Here is a 19,179-nt window from a genome sequence, read left to right as displayed (position 1 = left end):
ATATAAAATAAAAAAAAAATAATAAAAATATAAAATCAATCGGTCCGTTCAACGCATAATAATAAGGCTTTTCTGAGAAAACTAGAATTATTATTTTTATTTATTTATCAAAGTAACAGATCATGGATGTTCTTAAAAATTCGAGGAATGATTACACATATTTCCATGTATCGAACATTTATGAAGATTTGGAGGAAATTTTGAACTAAATAATTAATATAATATAAAAGTAATTTTACTATATAATATATTAGTAAAATTGTATTACTCCTAATCCGATTCCTATTCCATAGATGTCTCCAACTTCAGATTTTTAGTTTGGAGATGAAAATCTGTAACATCTAGGCCATTGGCTCGCTAAAAGCATTGGAAGTATTATTTTTTTGTAATACATCAACAAAAACAAATTACTAGTTCTGTTTTTCCCACGCTTTTTTTTTTTAATACCATTCAGTTTTATGTTTACGCTGTTTATAAATTAATTAATAATCACACACATTAACAATGCATAGTTATACCTACACTCCACTCATGGAATTTTAATGATAATTTACGATAGTATCTAAAAAAGCCACTGTTTCTGTTGAAGGTAATGAATTTATTTTTAATAACTTCATGTGAAATTAATGTTACCAACAGCGAAATGTAGACGATTCATTATGACAAATAAATTTCAGCTCCAAGGTCTTGTAAACACTACTATGCATTGCATCAAATTTAAAACTGAAATATGCTACATCACTTCTTCCTAAAGAATCCGCTATCCTCAATTTCCTATAGGTCTTAATGACTTAATTATATAATATTATTCGACGAAACTCGTGCGAAACTAAAAGTAGGAGTAATTTAAACGTTTTTATTTTTACCTTATTAATTTTTTGTTTACTTATTTCAACGCAATAAGAGATATGTACAGATATTCATTTTAAAAAATAAAATTCATATTCATTAAATATTTAATACTAAAAGTAAAAGTAATTTATTTTTTTAGCTCTAAAAGTAAGTATATTATTTCACCTTAAAAAATATGTTTTTAAAGATAAATAATATATAAAATCAAGGGAATGGGGGTGGGAGGGTTGTTCAATTAGGTATACATTGAGCGCTGGATCTCAAACTTCGGGCTAACGATTCAAGATTTAATTTCAATTTAATTAATTAGATTACATTAAACAAATTTGAGAACTAAAATAACTAAAGAAATAAATTCAGTTTAAACCAAGTTTTTAAAGAATAGATCAGTGTATATCGGTGCGATTACAGCTAGTGAATGTTGTCTTTATGCTGGTGACGAACCAGCAAGATAGATTTCAACCAACAGGATTTTCTTAAATAAATTTACAATTTATACAAAAACTGGGTCAATCCTGGTCCGAACTTTGAAAACAATTAGTGTATTATAACTAAGTGATAAGAAGTGAACATGGTAACAGAAAACTTCGCTATATAATAGTTAACAACATACTAATATAAATATAAATAATACAAATATCAGTTGATTTTTCTTATTATTTTTGGCAAATTGACTATCTATGATATCGCCATATATATACTGCATAAAATATAAATAGTTTAGGAAGAAGATAATCAGAGTGGCGGTCAATAAAAGTATCAAAACTAATTATTGTTAACCAACGTTTCGCCCAACTTTGCAGGGCTTCGTCAGGGCTAATGGGTTGATAACAGAACTCCATACTACTATACATTAACTTAAATCTTTCCCTCACCTGTAAATCCTATAATAACAAATGCCAATAAAAATTTAAACAATAAAATTTTAAATCTAATTCCATAAAAATGTGTTTGATAGAACTATATACCAATTATAAGCCATATGTTAAACGATTTAAATGTACTGTGTAGAACGACGATTAAATATAACTATAAATATGATGAAGAAAAAATACACTTATTACACAGAAGTAATAAGTATCTGAACGCAGTTAAAAGGAAGTTTCCCTATTAGTCCAAGAAACGAAGTACTCTCAGAACACAAAATATATAGTATTTCTTACTAATCTAACTATCAAATTAATATAATTTTATAAATTACATTTATTATAAATGATAAAATAAAATAATTTATAAATTAATAAAAGGTTGTAATCTGGATAGACCATCAGAAGATTATTTTAAGCAAGAAAACACCTTTTCAATTTTTTGGAGTTTATCAATCGCGCAAAGAACATTATGCATACATTTTTTAAAGTAAAGGAAATTGGCTAAGATTTGTACCCTTTTAGAGTTGTGGTAATTTTTAGTAGTTGTAAACGTACTGGATATTTTTCCGATACTTGGATGAAATAATTAATAAGCCAGGTAAAACCAATAAACAAGTTATAACTATAGGCCCATATGTCTATAATCCATTTTTCGTTTCTCTTTTTTTTCAATGTAACAACATTATTCTGTATTTTCAACTTCATTTTGAGTCGTCGTTCCACTTCACATAAACAGTCAAGATTGCAGAATAAATATTAAACGGACTTGAAATGGAAAAAAAACACGCTGGTTACATTCTGAGACTTTCATCAATAATTTGCTTGAAGGTTTGGCATCGCGGTCATCTATATAAACTTAAGAAAGTATAAACTCCAAAATACTTGTATGATATTCTGTACTCATTTTTCAAATATCGAAATTGGAAGAGAATGACGACACATGTGATAACAAGTAATGTTCAAATGCTTTTTTCAGAAAAACTGAAAGTTTTAGAGACGAGGACGGAAACATGAACACACTAGTTAGTGAGTGTTATCCTCTATCTTTAATTGGCTAGAAACATATTAAAATTCGCTCAAATAAGTGGCTTCTTGAAAAACCACGGCCGGCCAGCTTTACAAGCTCATGGCTCCGGATCCAGTGGGAGCTAAGCACAACTCAGCATTGGGATCATGTGACTCAGAAAACATCACTTAACCTTAGAATGGATGTTCATTATTTTATTTTAGCCGATTTGATAAAATACATTTTTTACCCGTTTTTTAAACTAAGCTACTTCAACATTGGCACATATAACAAAACAAAAATTTAGAATTAAACGTATTCTTAAGACTTGGTATGCCTTACAGATTGTGCCAAAACTTTCTGAAAAGAATGTTTAACATAAAAACCGATACCAGCGAAAATATAAGTAACGTACATATTTTATATTTGAGACAAAATATAATTCTTCGCCTTCCACTCTTGGTAATAAAAGCTGCAAGATATTGAGTATCCGTTTCTTCCTCCCCTAACACAATGAACATAATAAATAATGAAGTAATTTATTGTTTCGTTTTTTAAAAATATGTTTTATGTTATATTAATCTGTGAAGCATGATGTGACTCCTCTTAACCATTTAATACCTATAAAGTTCCAAAAAAACATATTCTTATCTCCTTTTTTTTCTGATTATGTTGAGTCTGAATTACACAAAAAATATGAATTTTACATAAAAAACAGATTAGTCTTGGGTGTCACCTGTAGATGACATTAGGCGCTGACACACAATATATGTATATATATGGATCATGGCTATAATTTAGTAAACATTTTCTAAAAATACATGTATTAAGTGACAATGCATATTCAGTTGAAATAAAATTTAGTGGTTTTATTTATCCTTTTCGTTCCGTAATTAGAGTAAAACAAATTGTAAATCTTGTAAGTTACTGAAACCTCATATCGCATTTAACAAAATGATTATAGTGAGTAAAAATTTGGAAACAGATCAATTCTTATTTATTTTATGACTAAAAATCCATAGTTCAAATTAAGCTTTCTAGGTGCACTGGAGTAACTAAAGACACCTACTTATTATTTAGAAACTCTCAAAGCAATACTGTTTTGAACAAAACAGTACTGAGAATTATCCATAATTCTGTCGAGAATATGGGCGAACGAATCTATTCTGAACCAGTTTTACTTCACAAATCGAGCCGGATGCAGACTCGATGATTTATGACCTTAATGCCAATCGACATTATTTATAGCATTGATGTTAAATAATGCCATGATCACCAATTCAGCTCCTGATTGCTTTGTTTCAAAAATGGAAACAAAAATACATTTTTGGATGCAATTTAATATTTAAATTTGGATCGTTCCAACGCCGGATTGTGCAGATGTCTTTTCCAGCTCAACTAATTTGTTTCTCAAAAAGAATAGTAAAAGAGGAAATGAAAAAATCTTTAGATCCAACAGTGAAGCGTAAACATTTTTTTTTTAATTGTACCCATTATACAAAAAATAAACTTAAAACCTGCTTCTTTCCATTAATTAAAGCCTTAAATATTTTATTTTGTATTACAATCCCAAAACTTATAAAGTTAATAACTTAGGTTCAATAGACTGGAAGAGTTTTAGAATTATTTATTAAGGTGAAGTGAAAAGAATCTAATTAATAACTTATTTTATTTTTATAAATTTTCTCATTTATATGACACCCCATCATTAGGAGGTCTACTTTTCATTATATTTTCAACAATTTTATTTTTGAAACATTATCATTCTCCTTATATAGTCCACTAAACAATAATATATAGTCTTGCCTTTAACAGTTAAAACTTAAATTACTTTTTAAAATAAAGAGATTAATCTTAATATTAATCTTTTTTTTGTTAAATGCATTGTTACAAACATTCGAATAAGGTTAAACTGATGATCATATAAATATAATTGTGATAAGTAGGCCTGAGGATAGGTAATGACCTCGAAACGTTGTTGCATATAAATGAGAAAATTAAACAAATTTATAAATGCAAGATTTTTTTCACTTCACCTTATTAAATATTATAAATTTAATAATTTATCATATATATAAAAATCAGTGTAAATTAAAGACTCTTGTTTTTTAATGGGACGTAAAGTCAAGTCCTTCTCTCTAGTGCCGACAATAGAGGCAGAAGCACTACTTAGCGTGCCGATCACTAAAAAAGGAAAAGAAATCATCTAGAACCTCGTTGACAATACTGTTTTTTGTTTTTTTACTTTCCCACCAGTACAATGTAATGAAAATATTATAATCTAAAATAATTATTGTAATAATGTAACTGATCTAATAGTACAAGAGCCGGGAAGAAAAAAAGGCAGTTATCTTACCCCAATTTTTGATTACTTTAATGAAAACTATGTATAATTACTAGATGAGTCTGCCAAGTATAGGTAGGGGTAATAAAAAATAGCGGCTGTTTCAAAACTTTAAAAAAACATTTATTTTTCATTCGGAGCTCTATATCTTAAAAACTACCAACAACCCTGGAAAATCTTAGAGAATATTATTTAAAGAAGAGTAAATTTGCTGAAATATTAGCCCTAAAACAGCTATTTACGTCCAATAGTTCTCGAGATATAGCTTTTTAAAAAGCAAAATTTCTTAAAAATCTACTGAGAGATTAGTAGTTAGTTAATTTATGTTGAGAAATCTATATCTCAAAAACTATGTGACGTACAGATGTCTATTAGCACTCAAATTAAAAATAGTTTAATGAACTATAAAGAAGTTTATGACATTTACCTTCGTAGGAATAGTAGTTTTCATGATATTAGCTCAAATAAATTAATTTATAGTTGTTCGGACAATAAGTTTGATGATTTAATGAATGAATGAATGAATGAATGAATTTAAATGAAAATGATTTATGAAAAACTTCATTTCGGAAACCATTGGACGTACAGATGTAGTCAGCGCTCAAATTAAAGCTAGTTAAATTTACTACAAAATAGTTAATTATGTTTATCTTTGTAGGAGTAGTAGTTTTTATGATATTTGACTAAATAATCTCACAAAATGTTAATTTCTAGTTGTTCGTATAAAATGTTGGATTTTTGAAATAATATATCTCTAGATCCATAAGACGCACATATGTCTGCCAACACTCAAAATAAAGGAAACTTAACTTACTATAACGTAGTTTATGACACTTATCTTCGTAGGGGGAGTAGTTTTTATGATATTCACATATGAATATAAATTTGGCAAATGAAAATATGTCCGAACAACTATAAATCAATTTATTTTAGCAAATTTCATGTAAACTATTACTCCTACAAAAATAAAAAACTAATTTATAGCTTATTAAACTAGCTTTAATTTGAGTGCTGATAGACATCTGTACGTCAAATGGTTTTGAGGTATAAATTTTTCAAAATAAATTCACGAACTACTGATCTTTCAGTACGTCCCATACAACAATTTTATGAAATACTGGAAGATTATTATCCCATTTTAGTTTTGACTGCCGTCAAAATAGCCCTGAAGAAGCCCTGCAACGTGGGGCGAAACGTTGGCTCATTAAATTAGTATATTTCTACTATTTGAGTTTTTCTTGACCGCACCCGGACCATATTCCTTTCATTTTTATGAAATGTTTTTTTTTAAAAAGCTATATCTCGAAAACTATTTAACGTAAATAACTCTATTAGAACTCATATTTTAGCAAATTTGCTCTTCTTTAAATGACGTTCTCTTAGGTTTTCTTGTGTTGTTCCTACTTTTAAGATATAGAACTACGAATGAAAAAAAAAATTTTTTTATCGCTTTGAAATAACCGCCATTTTTTATTCTCCCTACCTATACTTGGTAGACTCATCAATTTTGACTATTAATTATACATAGTTTTCATTAAAGTAATCAAAAATTGGGGTGAGATAACTGCCTTTTTTCTCCTCTTGGGCTCTTGTACTATAAACGTTCCAGCCTCTGCTGAGCCATCAAAAGTGCATTTTCGGCCATTAGTCAGTCTGCGTGTCAATGCAACAATTACCAACTGAATGGGTTGACCGAATAAGTTCCTTCATTTTTTGTTTTTTTTGAAGTTTTTAGTCCCCGATGCCTTTGTGGCGCTTTTTTACAATTCACAATACATCCTCATCAGTTACATACCTCAACAATCCATCTCTATGTTTCTTATTACCCTATCATGTTCCTGAAGGTTTTATTCATATGAACGATACAAAGGGATGAGGATCTCTTAAAAGCCTCTATACAAATGATCAATTAAATAAATGAGAGAGTACTCGAAATAGAGTTAGCTATGAATGAAGCTGGGGTTAGACCTATAATGGACACTTCTAAGTACCCTAACGATGTAATATAATGAGATGACAGTGTCAATAAATATTCAAGGGTCCATCCAGAGCTCCAACCGCCCAACACCCCCTCCAACAGCTCTAATGATAGCCCTCCAAGAACACCTGTCCTTCGGGATCAGATATTCTCCGCTTAGTGGCTTGTAATTTGACAAAGGCCGAAGTGTGAAGCCCATTTTGTACCGGCTCCCTGATTGGATCTTGTACCTGTGATAAATTTCATCCTAATTGAACTTTTTTCTAATGATCGCACGTAATCTATCAATAAACTTTTTTTTTTAATAGTTGTAATAATAACAGCTGATGTTACACCTAAATCGAGTTATTGTTCTGGTGGTTTTACATTGAAATATTGTCGTATCGAGAGGTACGTTTTAATTTCGGAACAATATTTCAAATAGAAAAGATCTAAAACTAGATGATTCTGGCAAAAATATCTATTTAAATCTAAAATGAATTTCCATAAATATTCGATCGGCTAATTACTTTGTTATAAGAATGCAAATTTTTCATGTCATGGCATTCATGGCAGCTGAAACAATTCAGTATACCTCTCGCCCATGCCTTATATAATCAGCAAGTAGAGTCCGAAATTATTGTATTGTCTAAGCTGTATTCATTAGATGTCCAAGACCGTAATAGAACCCCACAGTTCTATCTCGCATTGTCATATTAGTTTTTTGCAAAATGTCGTTTGTTAGTTGAATATAATTAAATTAATTAATGGTAATATCCAACTTATTTAGTACAAAAACATTCAATTATACCAATAATAATTAAAACAAATGAATGGAAGTTGTACCAAACAGCTAATCAAGTACAATTAAACCCTCTTAACATAAAATACCCAGGCAATGACCAAGTTTTGAACGCCTCTGCTCCACAAGATCAATGGACTGAGATGGACCAGCCTATAACAAGTGCAAACAGAACCTTCTTCTCTCTGTCAAGAATAAACAAATCCCGAAAAATCTGAAATTAAGCCTGTACATGTCATGATAAAGCCACTTGTACGACATACGGCAGCGAGACCTGGGTTCTCACAGGCTCCCTAGAAAGCAAAATTAAGGGATTTGAAGGGAAAGTCCTCCGAACAATTAAAGGATCTGAGATCAGAGCTGAGACTTGAGATACATAGAGGAGAAGAACTAACAGTGAACTGCTTGCAGAGACTGTTTATTCAATATCTCATGATATGAAGGCAAGGACATGTGGCTCGAAACAATCCATCAGGACGCCTCTACACAACAATGAATGCTAGTACAGTAGGCAAGAGACCACGTGGGAGGCCAAAAAACAGATGGATAGACATAATCAACAAAGATGCGAAAGAGTTACATGCGGCAAACTAGAAAGTAATAGGTCTGTAGAGCCAAACCAAAATACATATATGTGTGTGTGTGTGTTTAGAACAGAACAGTCTTTTATTTCTGGTTCAAGCTTTTAGTAATGTTTTAAGATACGTCATTTTGATTTAATTAATTAAACTTCAAAGAGTGCACTATAACGTTTTGGATATTTCAGCTAGAGTAATAAAAAATAAATACCTAAAATAAAGTATATTGACTTTCACTAGTCTAATAATGACAGCAGTTCTTTGAGGCCTGAGGTGAATACCGTACATAACTGTAATACAGACAGTTCGATATCCCTTTGACTCCAGCTTTTGATATAGGATAGCGATAAGGCTCATGTACAGACATGATAGAAGATGAAAGAGCAAACGGGTAAATGTATATAATTAAAATTATAACGACTTAATCTAGAATATATCAAATGCAACAAATAAATTAAGTACTATTTATTGTATATGATCAGATAGATTTCAGTATATATAATTAACGAATATGAGATATACCATATTGAAGTTTTTTCTTTTTTTATGGCATATGGTTAAGATAATTAAAGCATTCATATAGTGAAAAGTTCGATTTTAAAAAGGATCTAAATATTTTTCCAAAGGCATTACTATAAATATGATAATTCGTTCCTACCATTCTTTGTGTCGATATAAATAACTAAACTTTAACTAAACACTAAAAATTTTTGTTTTTTGTATCATTTTCGCGCGTTACTTATGTTCGATGTAACTTCAGTTCACTTCATCCCTTCAACGAAGCCATCAATATTAACGACTCTTCGAAAACATCTTTTTACGTTTTTCTTTTTCACTCTCTATTCAGATATTATCCTAGCCCAGTCCGCCATCCCCATTGTATATGCAAAAATGTATGTAAGATAATTTCAATAGTATGAATGATGGTAAGGATTTGATTAAATATTTTCTTATAATAACACCAATTGGGAATTTTCTTCATAAATTATTACATGTTTGACTCCAACAGTGCGTTTTAGGATAGTATTTTTTCAGTTAAACCAGCAGTCTATAGATAATGATCAATACTTAAAAACAATTAAACTGGATTTGGTGAATGATACAATTCTTCTTTTTTCAAATAAAATAATTTATTTCATATAATCAGCAACAACGTTTCGGGAAAATCCCCCATCTTCAGGTTGCTGATAAAAATAACCTATATATAACATATAATTATCTCCTTTCTTGTCATTCTTGCTAATATATAATAATATTAATGTCATTTAATAAATAAAAACTATTTAACTGTTAATAGTCATACATTTTAGGAGAATAATTACATTCCTGAACTTAAAAATTTTTTATTTATTAAATGACATTAATATTATTATATATTAGCAAGAATGACAAGAAAGGAGATAATTATATGTAATATATAGGTTATTTTTATCAGCAACCTGAAGATAGGGGATTTTCCCGAAACTTTGTTGCTGATTATATGAAATAAATTATTTCATTTGAAAAAGGAAGAATTGTGTCATTCACCAAATCCAGTTTAATTCCAAAGACTCTTCCGGTAAAAGATCATTAAGTTTGAAAAACAATTTATGTATTAGATTCATTTTTCATAAATTAGCAAACAATGTCTCTCGACTACACCAAATCAGAAAAGATAATTTAGTGACAAAATCCTCCTCCGTTTTAACTTTATTTAATCTCGTGTTTTAAATAAGGAGGCTTGTATCCCTTTAATATAAATGCAGATTTAAAGGGAAACTTAAAAAAAAAAATTATGATTCTTTCTAAATGTATACGAATCTGTGTACCGACGTTTCCATCACCACTACTTCCCATCAATTGACATGTTTATTTAATCCATTCTTTAATGTAGTAATTTAATTCAGGGTCCTAATGAATAAGAGTTCAGAGAAAAATATCCTTCTTTGGTGAAAGAGAGAAATCCAATACATGAGACTAACATAAATTGACCAAACGACTTAGAGCAAATTCATTGTTTTGTATGGTTCAATGAGCCCATAAATTCCTCTTCGAAATAGGAAATCTTTAATCATGGTATAACCTTCATTAACTGAAAGTTCAGCTCAAATAATTTCTTCAACTAGGAAACATACTTAAAACGATAAAAGATGGAAGTAAATAGATGTTTGCGGTGTATTTCAAAATTTCTACTACTAATAATAAAGGCCTAACGAACCCGGAGGTTCGATCCCGATACCACCGATCGCTCTCGACAAACATCCGTCCAATGATGCCCCTCCAAACATAAATTAAGGTGCTTCTCTTCCATTTGTGCAAGAGGCCACCATTTAAATCAGTAAAGAACAGTTGGATAATAATTCTGTTAATTATAAAATTTAGGTTTCTGGAAAACGACCTTAGTATCGAATCTCCGCCGCTCAAGACTTTCTTTTGTTTGATTATTTTATTCTCAATATTAGTAGGGCCTTAGAAATTGAATTTCTTCAACCCTCTGAACCGTTTATAAGGGTACATGCCAACAATCAGTTTGGCCATAATATAGCCAACTTTATCTTCGGATGATAAAGTTTCCATTAAACTGAATATTTTTTCTAACTAATTAAATATTAATGGATCGTAAATGAGGTAGAAAGACAACATTTGAACGCAAAATTTAGTTTTTATGATAAATTCAATGACGGCATTCAAATCTTGATTTTCCGCAAGTAGTAATAAACAATCCTCATGACCTAAATTTTAGGCCGAAACATCGGAACAAATAAAATAACTTTCATTTATTTGTGTTCATTTTTAATCAATTTATGTATATATGTAGAGAACGAATGGTGGAATCCGACATCCAACCTTCGTATGTCGAAAGCCTTTATTATCATTATTAATATTATAATAAATCAGGAAATGTGGTATAATATGGTACCATAATATCAAACTTTATGGATTTCTGTAAAATTTTGAATGTTCAATTCCTCTCTAAGAAATACTTTTTGACATCAGGTTTTAATGAATTTACCACGTGAACTTTAATCAGTCTTTCTCGTCACACATTTTCTATCTTTAATTTGGGCAGATTGATTGTTTGTTTTTTTCATAATGCAATTCTGGCATCGATTCGAACAAGTCACAAGTTGGCATTAATATCTCATTTTATGAAAACATTGACATTTCTTTTACCGGTTACCTTTCATATGAATACAATACAATCTAAACTTAAGCTGGAATGAATAAAGGAAAGAACAGATGTTGGCTAAGCTTGACTAAGCTCTCTCTTAACAAATTTTCCTAAAAAAAAAAGTTAGACGGTAAAAAGTTTAATATTTACGATCCACTCTCTCCTAATTAATTCTAACAACAGGCTTTTAAATATAAAACAAAAAAGTACAAAGGAAAAAAGGCTGAAAGGAGAGGTAGAGGCCGAAAAGGGTTTTCTTTTAATCAGGGACTTGTTTTGATTTAATTAGAAGGAACGGAATTTAATTATTAGACAATAATGAGGCTTGTTAAATCCTGGGCGACCTGATCAGTCGAGCACGTATTCCTACTCGGCAATTTTATCAAACACTTTAATCCAATTTTTTCTGGAAGAAAAAATTCGGGGAAAAATTAACAAGGGTTCTTATACGAAACCAAATTATGAATAAAAAATACCAAAACGGAATGAAAAAAACAACTTAATGATTTTACAGGTATCATAGTTAACTTTTTAATTGTCCTTGATTGATATATTGTTTTGGTCTTGAAACAAAACGTCTAGAACACACCAGGGATATCCTCTAACTAATTAGAACTGCCCTGAGAGTGCAAGCAATCCTGCCAGCCAAAGTTTATTATCATTACCTTCTGATATTCGCAATTAATTAAATAATCACATCAAAACAAGAAAAGACCAATAGGTTTTTATTTAGCGTTAAATTAAGAAACACAAGAACTGAAATACATAAAGAAAACTGAATAAAGAACATTTATTTATTAAAAAATTAAAATAATACAATTTATATAATATTGATGTAGTGCTAAATTTGCTGTGCCATGGTTCCTATTTAGAAAGCAATTGTGTAGTCAGTCTACCCAGGGTGTATGGAATACTTCCTAATAAAGCATGAGTATGGGTACCCTGCAGATTTTTTAATTAAGAACCAGACAGAGAACTTTAAGGGTCTTGGATTTCAGTTTTTCCAGCTACATGATACCTCCCATCTTCAATCAAGTTTTCAACAATACTTCTATAGATTACATAATTCAATGCTAAACATTCTGAAAAATCGAATGTATTCTTTGTACCCAACTGAATTGCCAGGAAGTTAGGCGATTTTATTTGTCCACATAGTAGAAGTCAAACTGACCCACAAAAAGTTTAGATTACTGAATTCATAAGTTATTTTGATTTCCTATTAATAGACTGCACATTTATTTATAGTCTTCTTGCAATATAATTGAATTATATAAAAAAAATAAAATGATAATTTTAGCATATTTGTTCTATAGCAAAGTTTATCATGAACATGCAATTTTTATTTACTTTCCTCCTAATATTACATATTTATTAATAATATTAAATCTCTCTAGCATTTTTTTTTAAATTTAAAATGTATACTAAACTAGGTCAAATAAGCAGATATTTTTTAGGTAGTGTCACAATTAACGACCAGAAATATGCCTAGTACATTCCCTAATAAAAAAATTATTGTGCTCTGTAATCATAATATGACATGTTGATAAAAGAAATAAATAATAAAACAATAGTTAGTTATGTGTATAAAACAAGAATAATTATTTATTTAATTTTTTAAAAGTCCTTTTGAATAAAAATTAATTATAAATCAAATATGAGGTTATTAAACGTTTTCTAGTTGTAAAAACGAATTAGAAACAAATTATTTAGATAGATAAAATCAATACAAAATCCAGAATCATTAAAAAATATGTATATATCAATTATTCTTCAATTAAAATATATAGCAGCTAAAACAAACACACTTAAATTCATCAAAATATTTAATCATACATATTTTTTTACAAATGTACAAAATATGAGTAAAAATATAGATGAATCTAATTCCTTTTAAATGTGATGATTATTAAGATATTTGTATGACTTCTTAAATAATGAATACATAAAATATAATAACATGCTACTCCATCAAAATTATAACTCTAGTTATAAGACTGCAGCTATTAAAATTATGCCTAAAACTTATCAAGACCAACCAAACAAAAAAATGTATGCTTAACAATCAAAAGTCAACTCAACCTACAGACACATCACAAACCCTCGGTCCAGATGTACTATATGAAACTAGAATATTCATACTAGAATAACAAAGAAGATTCTTCATAAACATCAGTAAAGCTATAAAAAAAAAAATAGTTTCTTAACATACAAATAGAGAAATAAATGCTAAGTTGAAACTGTAAATTTATTATCACTAGGTAGAACAGTTCCACTTTTATATAGAAAACCATATCCCTTTCTAAACTATGACAAAGTAAACACATCAATAATTTAAAGAATATGTTAAATTAATATGACATTATAAAGTTGTTGGAATGATAATGAATAAATTACTAAAAGGATAATTAGTACTAAACTGACAGGGTTGGAAAATTTCCAATGTGTCAACTGAAAAATTAATGGAATGATGTTTTAGGTCTGTATATGAGAATTAGAGTTTGGATGAATTTCACTGGAGGGAAGTATGAAGACAAAAATTATTAGTTCACTGAACATTTGATAACTCTGAATTAATCTAAACAAATATGGTCAACTCAACAATCTGACTTTGTTGTTTATCATTCCAGGAAAAAATTATTGGTGAAAAATTTGGGATTTTGTCAAAACAAAATCCAATACCAATAAACACAGTGGTTCCAAACTCATAAGTCTGTAAACCACTAGGCCAGATATTGAACTATGTACAAACCACTCCATCCACCCCTGACCTGAGGTAAAAGGGAGGCGGTCTCCCATGGAAAAGTTCTGGAAATTAGGATGCCTAAAAGAACACCAACCTATCACTCAATCCTCAGCAAAGGTAAATAATAACCGTTGCAACATATGTTCTACCAAAATTTGAGCTGCCACACAATCTGGTAGAAAACTTGTGGGAACCAATAAAGTAACGTTCAGACAACTGAAGAATAAATGTCCAGTTTAGTGATGAAAACTTTTATTTCAACAATTCGACATAAGGAAAAAATATAGTTGAGTCATGGAGACTATACAGAATAGAGAGGGTTAAATGTTTGGCATTAATAATATAATATAGAATTTTTTACTAAATAATTCAAAACACTATCCAAATTATAGTCTCAAAACTTTTATTGCTTTTACACGTCCAACGTTTCGGCCAATTCGGCCATCTTCAGGGACAATCTACTTAATTCACTATGAAACATATCATTTAATCATTCCAAAAACTTCATACAGGCTATTCTCCCCAGGTCAAAACATTTATATCCAATAAGTCAAATATCCATTTAAAAATCACAGTCACAATTAACAAGTAAGGTTGTAATAAAAGTGTATTGATAGTGGTTAAGAAGAAATAATTGTGACTGTGATTTTTAAATGGATATTTGACTTATTGGATATAAATGTTTTGACCTGGGCAGAATAGCCTGTATGAAGTTTTTGGAATGATTAAATGATATGTTTCATAGTGAATTAAGTAGATTGTCCCTGAAGATGGCCGAATTGGCCGAAACGTTGGACGTGTAAAAGCAATAAAAGTTTTGAGACTATAATTTGGATAGTGTTTTGAATTATTTAGTAAAAAATTGCCAGTCTCAAGAAAGAATTTTAAGATTATAAATAAATAATATAGAATATTTATAAATAAACATATCAATATATCTAATCAGCATATTCTTGTTACAGAAATATAATGGTAGAAATAAATGTCTGCCAAGTACATGGGTCAATATAGCTTCCTCACCATTTCTATTGGCTGGCTAATTAGCAATATTTTAATGCTAATAATTTTTCATTTCAGAACAATAACTATAGGAAGAACCATTTTGTAAATTACAGGCATGTCGAGAAAACATATTTGTAAATGCTTAAGCAAAAGTAGTGAAAGAAGTTTGATAAAATTTTTAATGAACCATTTTTACACTACTTCCCAGCTTTGAGCAAAATCAGACAAGCCGTTTGTGCATGTGTTTGCAAAAGTACTAGATGGACTGCCATAAAATTGGTATGGAGCCATCTAAGTTATCAACCCATAAAATCATTAAAAACGTCATAAAAATTGGATGATTGAAATAGGTATTATATTGAAACATGGATTTGACTACAGACAGACTTAGAACTATATTCATTCATAATAATGATATCAATAACGGCAGATTATAACACAATAGTAGAAAGAAAAGAGAGGGCTGCCTTAATGCCATTTTTCAATTTTAGCCACTTTTTAATGTTGATCAACCTAACTAACTTTTTTATTAAAGTTCCTCTTCCTGTTTTAAATAAATGTTTCAAAACTAAGATAAGATTATTGCTAATTGGGGTTTAGAGGAGAGGTGGCCTAGGAAACCTTTCCGTCTACTATTTTGTGTGTTATGATTATATTTTATTAAGTATAATAAATGAAGAAAAAGTAGAATAATATATGAATTCAAGACCTATTATAAATTAAAACAGGACTTGTATATCCACCATTTTTATATATAATGTTTCATATAACCTGCTTTCAAAAATACCTGCCAGATTTTATTTTTTATTTTCTATAAGACTTAAATTTATATTTAATACTAAACAATATATAGTATTGTGACATGATATAATCATGTTATAATAATCAGACAAGACATTTAATTATTGCATTTCATAACAGTAAATTTTAAAGGAGTAAATAAAAAGTATATATCATAAAATCCGATCTGTTAGGGGACTGTTAAAAATACACACACATGTAAAATAATCATATTTTAGACCTCACAAAGGTAAAACTGCTGTATGAAATTTGCCTAACAACCATTTTGAAAACAATACCAGATACCAGTACCACAACTATTTTGAGAGTAAACATCAATTCATGGAAAATAAGATTAATAAATAGTTTAATCACCTGTTTATTTTTCAAGTGTCCATGACCCATCGCCACCATCTGAAAACAAATTAAATAACTCAATACTCAAAAATTCATAGATTTAATTTATCAATTTTCAATACAATAATGTAAACAAAACAATAGTAAACATTGTTTCCAAAAGATTCTTTATTAATAATACATTTGCTAATTCGGACGTAAATATTGAGTATGAATGCCTTGACTATCCAAGAGTTGTAGCCCAAAGAATAAATGGAAATCAATTTCTATGAAAGAATTTATAATTGAAATTTTATTTTATAACATACAATTTAGGCACTTAACCCAACAGAACATGTTCATAACAAATTAAAGTCACATAAATTGAAAATTTGTTAAATATAAATGATTAAAACAGCCACAATTTATATTGTAAGCTCTTTATTAAAATTATATTCATAAATCATAATTTAATACAGATTATGTTATGTACTTGATATAAATATAATATATTTTTAAAATTTCACATAGTTCTGATATGTTCATAAAAAAAAATTGCTAATTCTCATATAAATTAACTTTAAAATCAAATTTTGTACTTCTTTATTACTACAGACATTAATTGTAGAGTTTAAAATCTTCACAAATTATACAAAACATTTGTAAAATCTATGTTAGACATCATCTTTAAATTCATAAGTTTTTCATAAAGACAAAGAAGCTTAAATCTCCACAATGTTTGTTATTACTTTGTTTGTTTATTTTTCTAAATTTCTAATTTTTTTTATTTTATCGATTTTTCTATTCAACTTTGATGCCAGTATTGGGCTAGACCAAGAACCTACTTAAAAATATTTTTTACTTATGGTAGGAGTTTTGAGGATATATTAAAATAACTGAATATTAATTTTAATAGATGTTAATATGAAAAAATCAATGTCAGAAAAGAAAGTTGATAGCTGTTGTTTAATTTAAATAAAATTAGATATTCTATATAAACAGTGACAAGTGAGTAATATATTTATCAAATGAAGTATGTTTCTAATATGAATTTCTTTAATAGGAGTACAGGAAAAAAAGAAATATGTGACAACTTACCCGTAATTTTTCCAAGAATTTAGTCAATTCTTTCTTGAAATTCACTATCTGCCTAAGTCTTTAAACCCAGATTTTTAAACGAAAAAACCGGATCTCCACGGCGGAAACTAAGTAAATTCACTTGTTCAAAGAACAAAAACAACACTTTAAATATTTCAAATAAATATACTGAGCGACACATTCACACCGCACTAGACCTGCTAATAAAAGCTAAACATTATTCACATTATCATGTAGTCTTGTTAACAAAAACAAAATCAAGACCACTGCACTGCACCTGTAAACATAAAAATTTCAGATGATATCATATTAATACAAAACTAATGTCAATAATCATAAATCAAATAATAAAGAAATAATTGCCCACCATGTCATAACTGGATTAGTTGTAAAAGCAAATCTGAATTTTCATCTCGGTAGACTGCAGAATACCACAGTTCATTCTTTTTTGAATCCCCTGTTTGAATATGATAATGGACAGGTGAGATTGATGGGATGTGAATTCTAGTAACAAAGAACATTAAATCTTTTTTTAGTTATATAGACGGCTTTATTGGGAATCAAATATATTTCCTGCAATAAATAAAAAGAAAATTCAGACGATATTGTTTAAGTTAAATATTATAAATAGGTAATGAATTTCAAAAGAAATTTTCATGTACAACTGAAATATTTAATATGTAAAACAGATATTATGATATTTCTCACTTTATAGCAGAACCCCACTTATCCATCATAGTTGGGACCAAGAGATGCAGGAGATACGGTTAGTCCAGAGTATATAAAAGAACTCCAAACTTAATTTTACTCATATATTATGAGTAGAATAAAATTTAAAATATTAAAAAATATTAATATTTGATAAAGTTAACTTATTAGACACATTTAATATAATTTTAAATGAAAATTACTTTAGATAAATCATTAAATTTATTCATTATAAATTATATTATACCATAAATTTAAAATGTATATGTAAATTTATAATATATATTTTAATTAATAAATTAATGATTTAGATAACAAATGATCTCTGAGTTTTTAATAGCTAGCACACAGTTAGTTATTTTATTTTATTTTACTAAACTACTATTTTTTCAGCATCTCATTTATATTTTTCTTTTTACCACCAGTTGATCCAAGGAGCTTGTTAGATAGTGGCTGGTTAATTGGGATTCTGCTGTACTAAGCAAGAAAGGGTGAGAATAGTAAATGTTGGAATTTCAAAACTCGGAACTAAATCACCTGATTAAGAAATAACATCAGATGTAATTCATCATGTATATTTTACATTTCTTGTCAAATAAAATCAAAAAGTGTTAACTGTTACAATGAACAGAACAGAGACATTGTAAATTGAACGATTAAAAATGAATAGAAAAAAAAATATAAGAAAAAGTTTATTAATATTAATAGTGTGGAGATAACTTTGTTTTCTTTTATGTTTAATTTAAAGTTTAATGTTTAATTAAGTTTTGTTAAAAGTCGTTCTTTTATCTTCATGTTTTCTCACAAAATTGATGAAAAAAGGAAATGTATATTTTTTATATGTAAAAAGATAAAATTTATTTCATAAGTCTAAATTGAAAATTATTTATGATTTATAAATAATTCTTGTTAAATATAGTATTATTAGACATTTTAAATAATATATTAATGCA

The sequence above is a fragment of the Halyomorpha halys genome, unplaced genomic scaffold (genome assembly GCF_000696795.3).
Source record: "Halyomorpha halys isolate HHAL.00 unplaced genomic scaffold, Hhal_1.1 Scaffold320.1, whole genome shotgun sequence".
Taxonomy (NCBI): Eukaryota; Metazoa; Arthropoda; class Insecta; order Hemiptera; family Pentatomidae; genus Halyomorpha; species Halyomorpha halys.
This window is presented reverse-complemented; position numbering follows the sequence as displayed.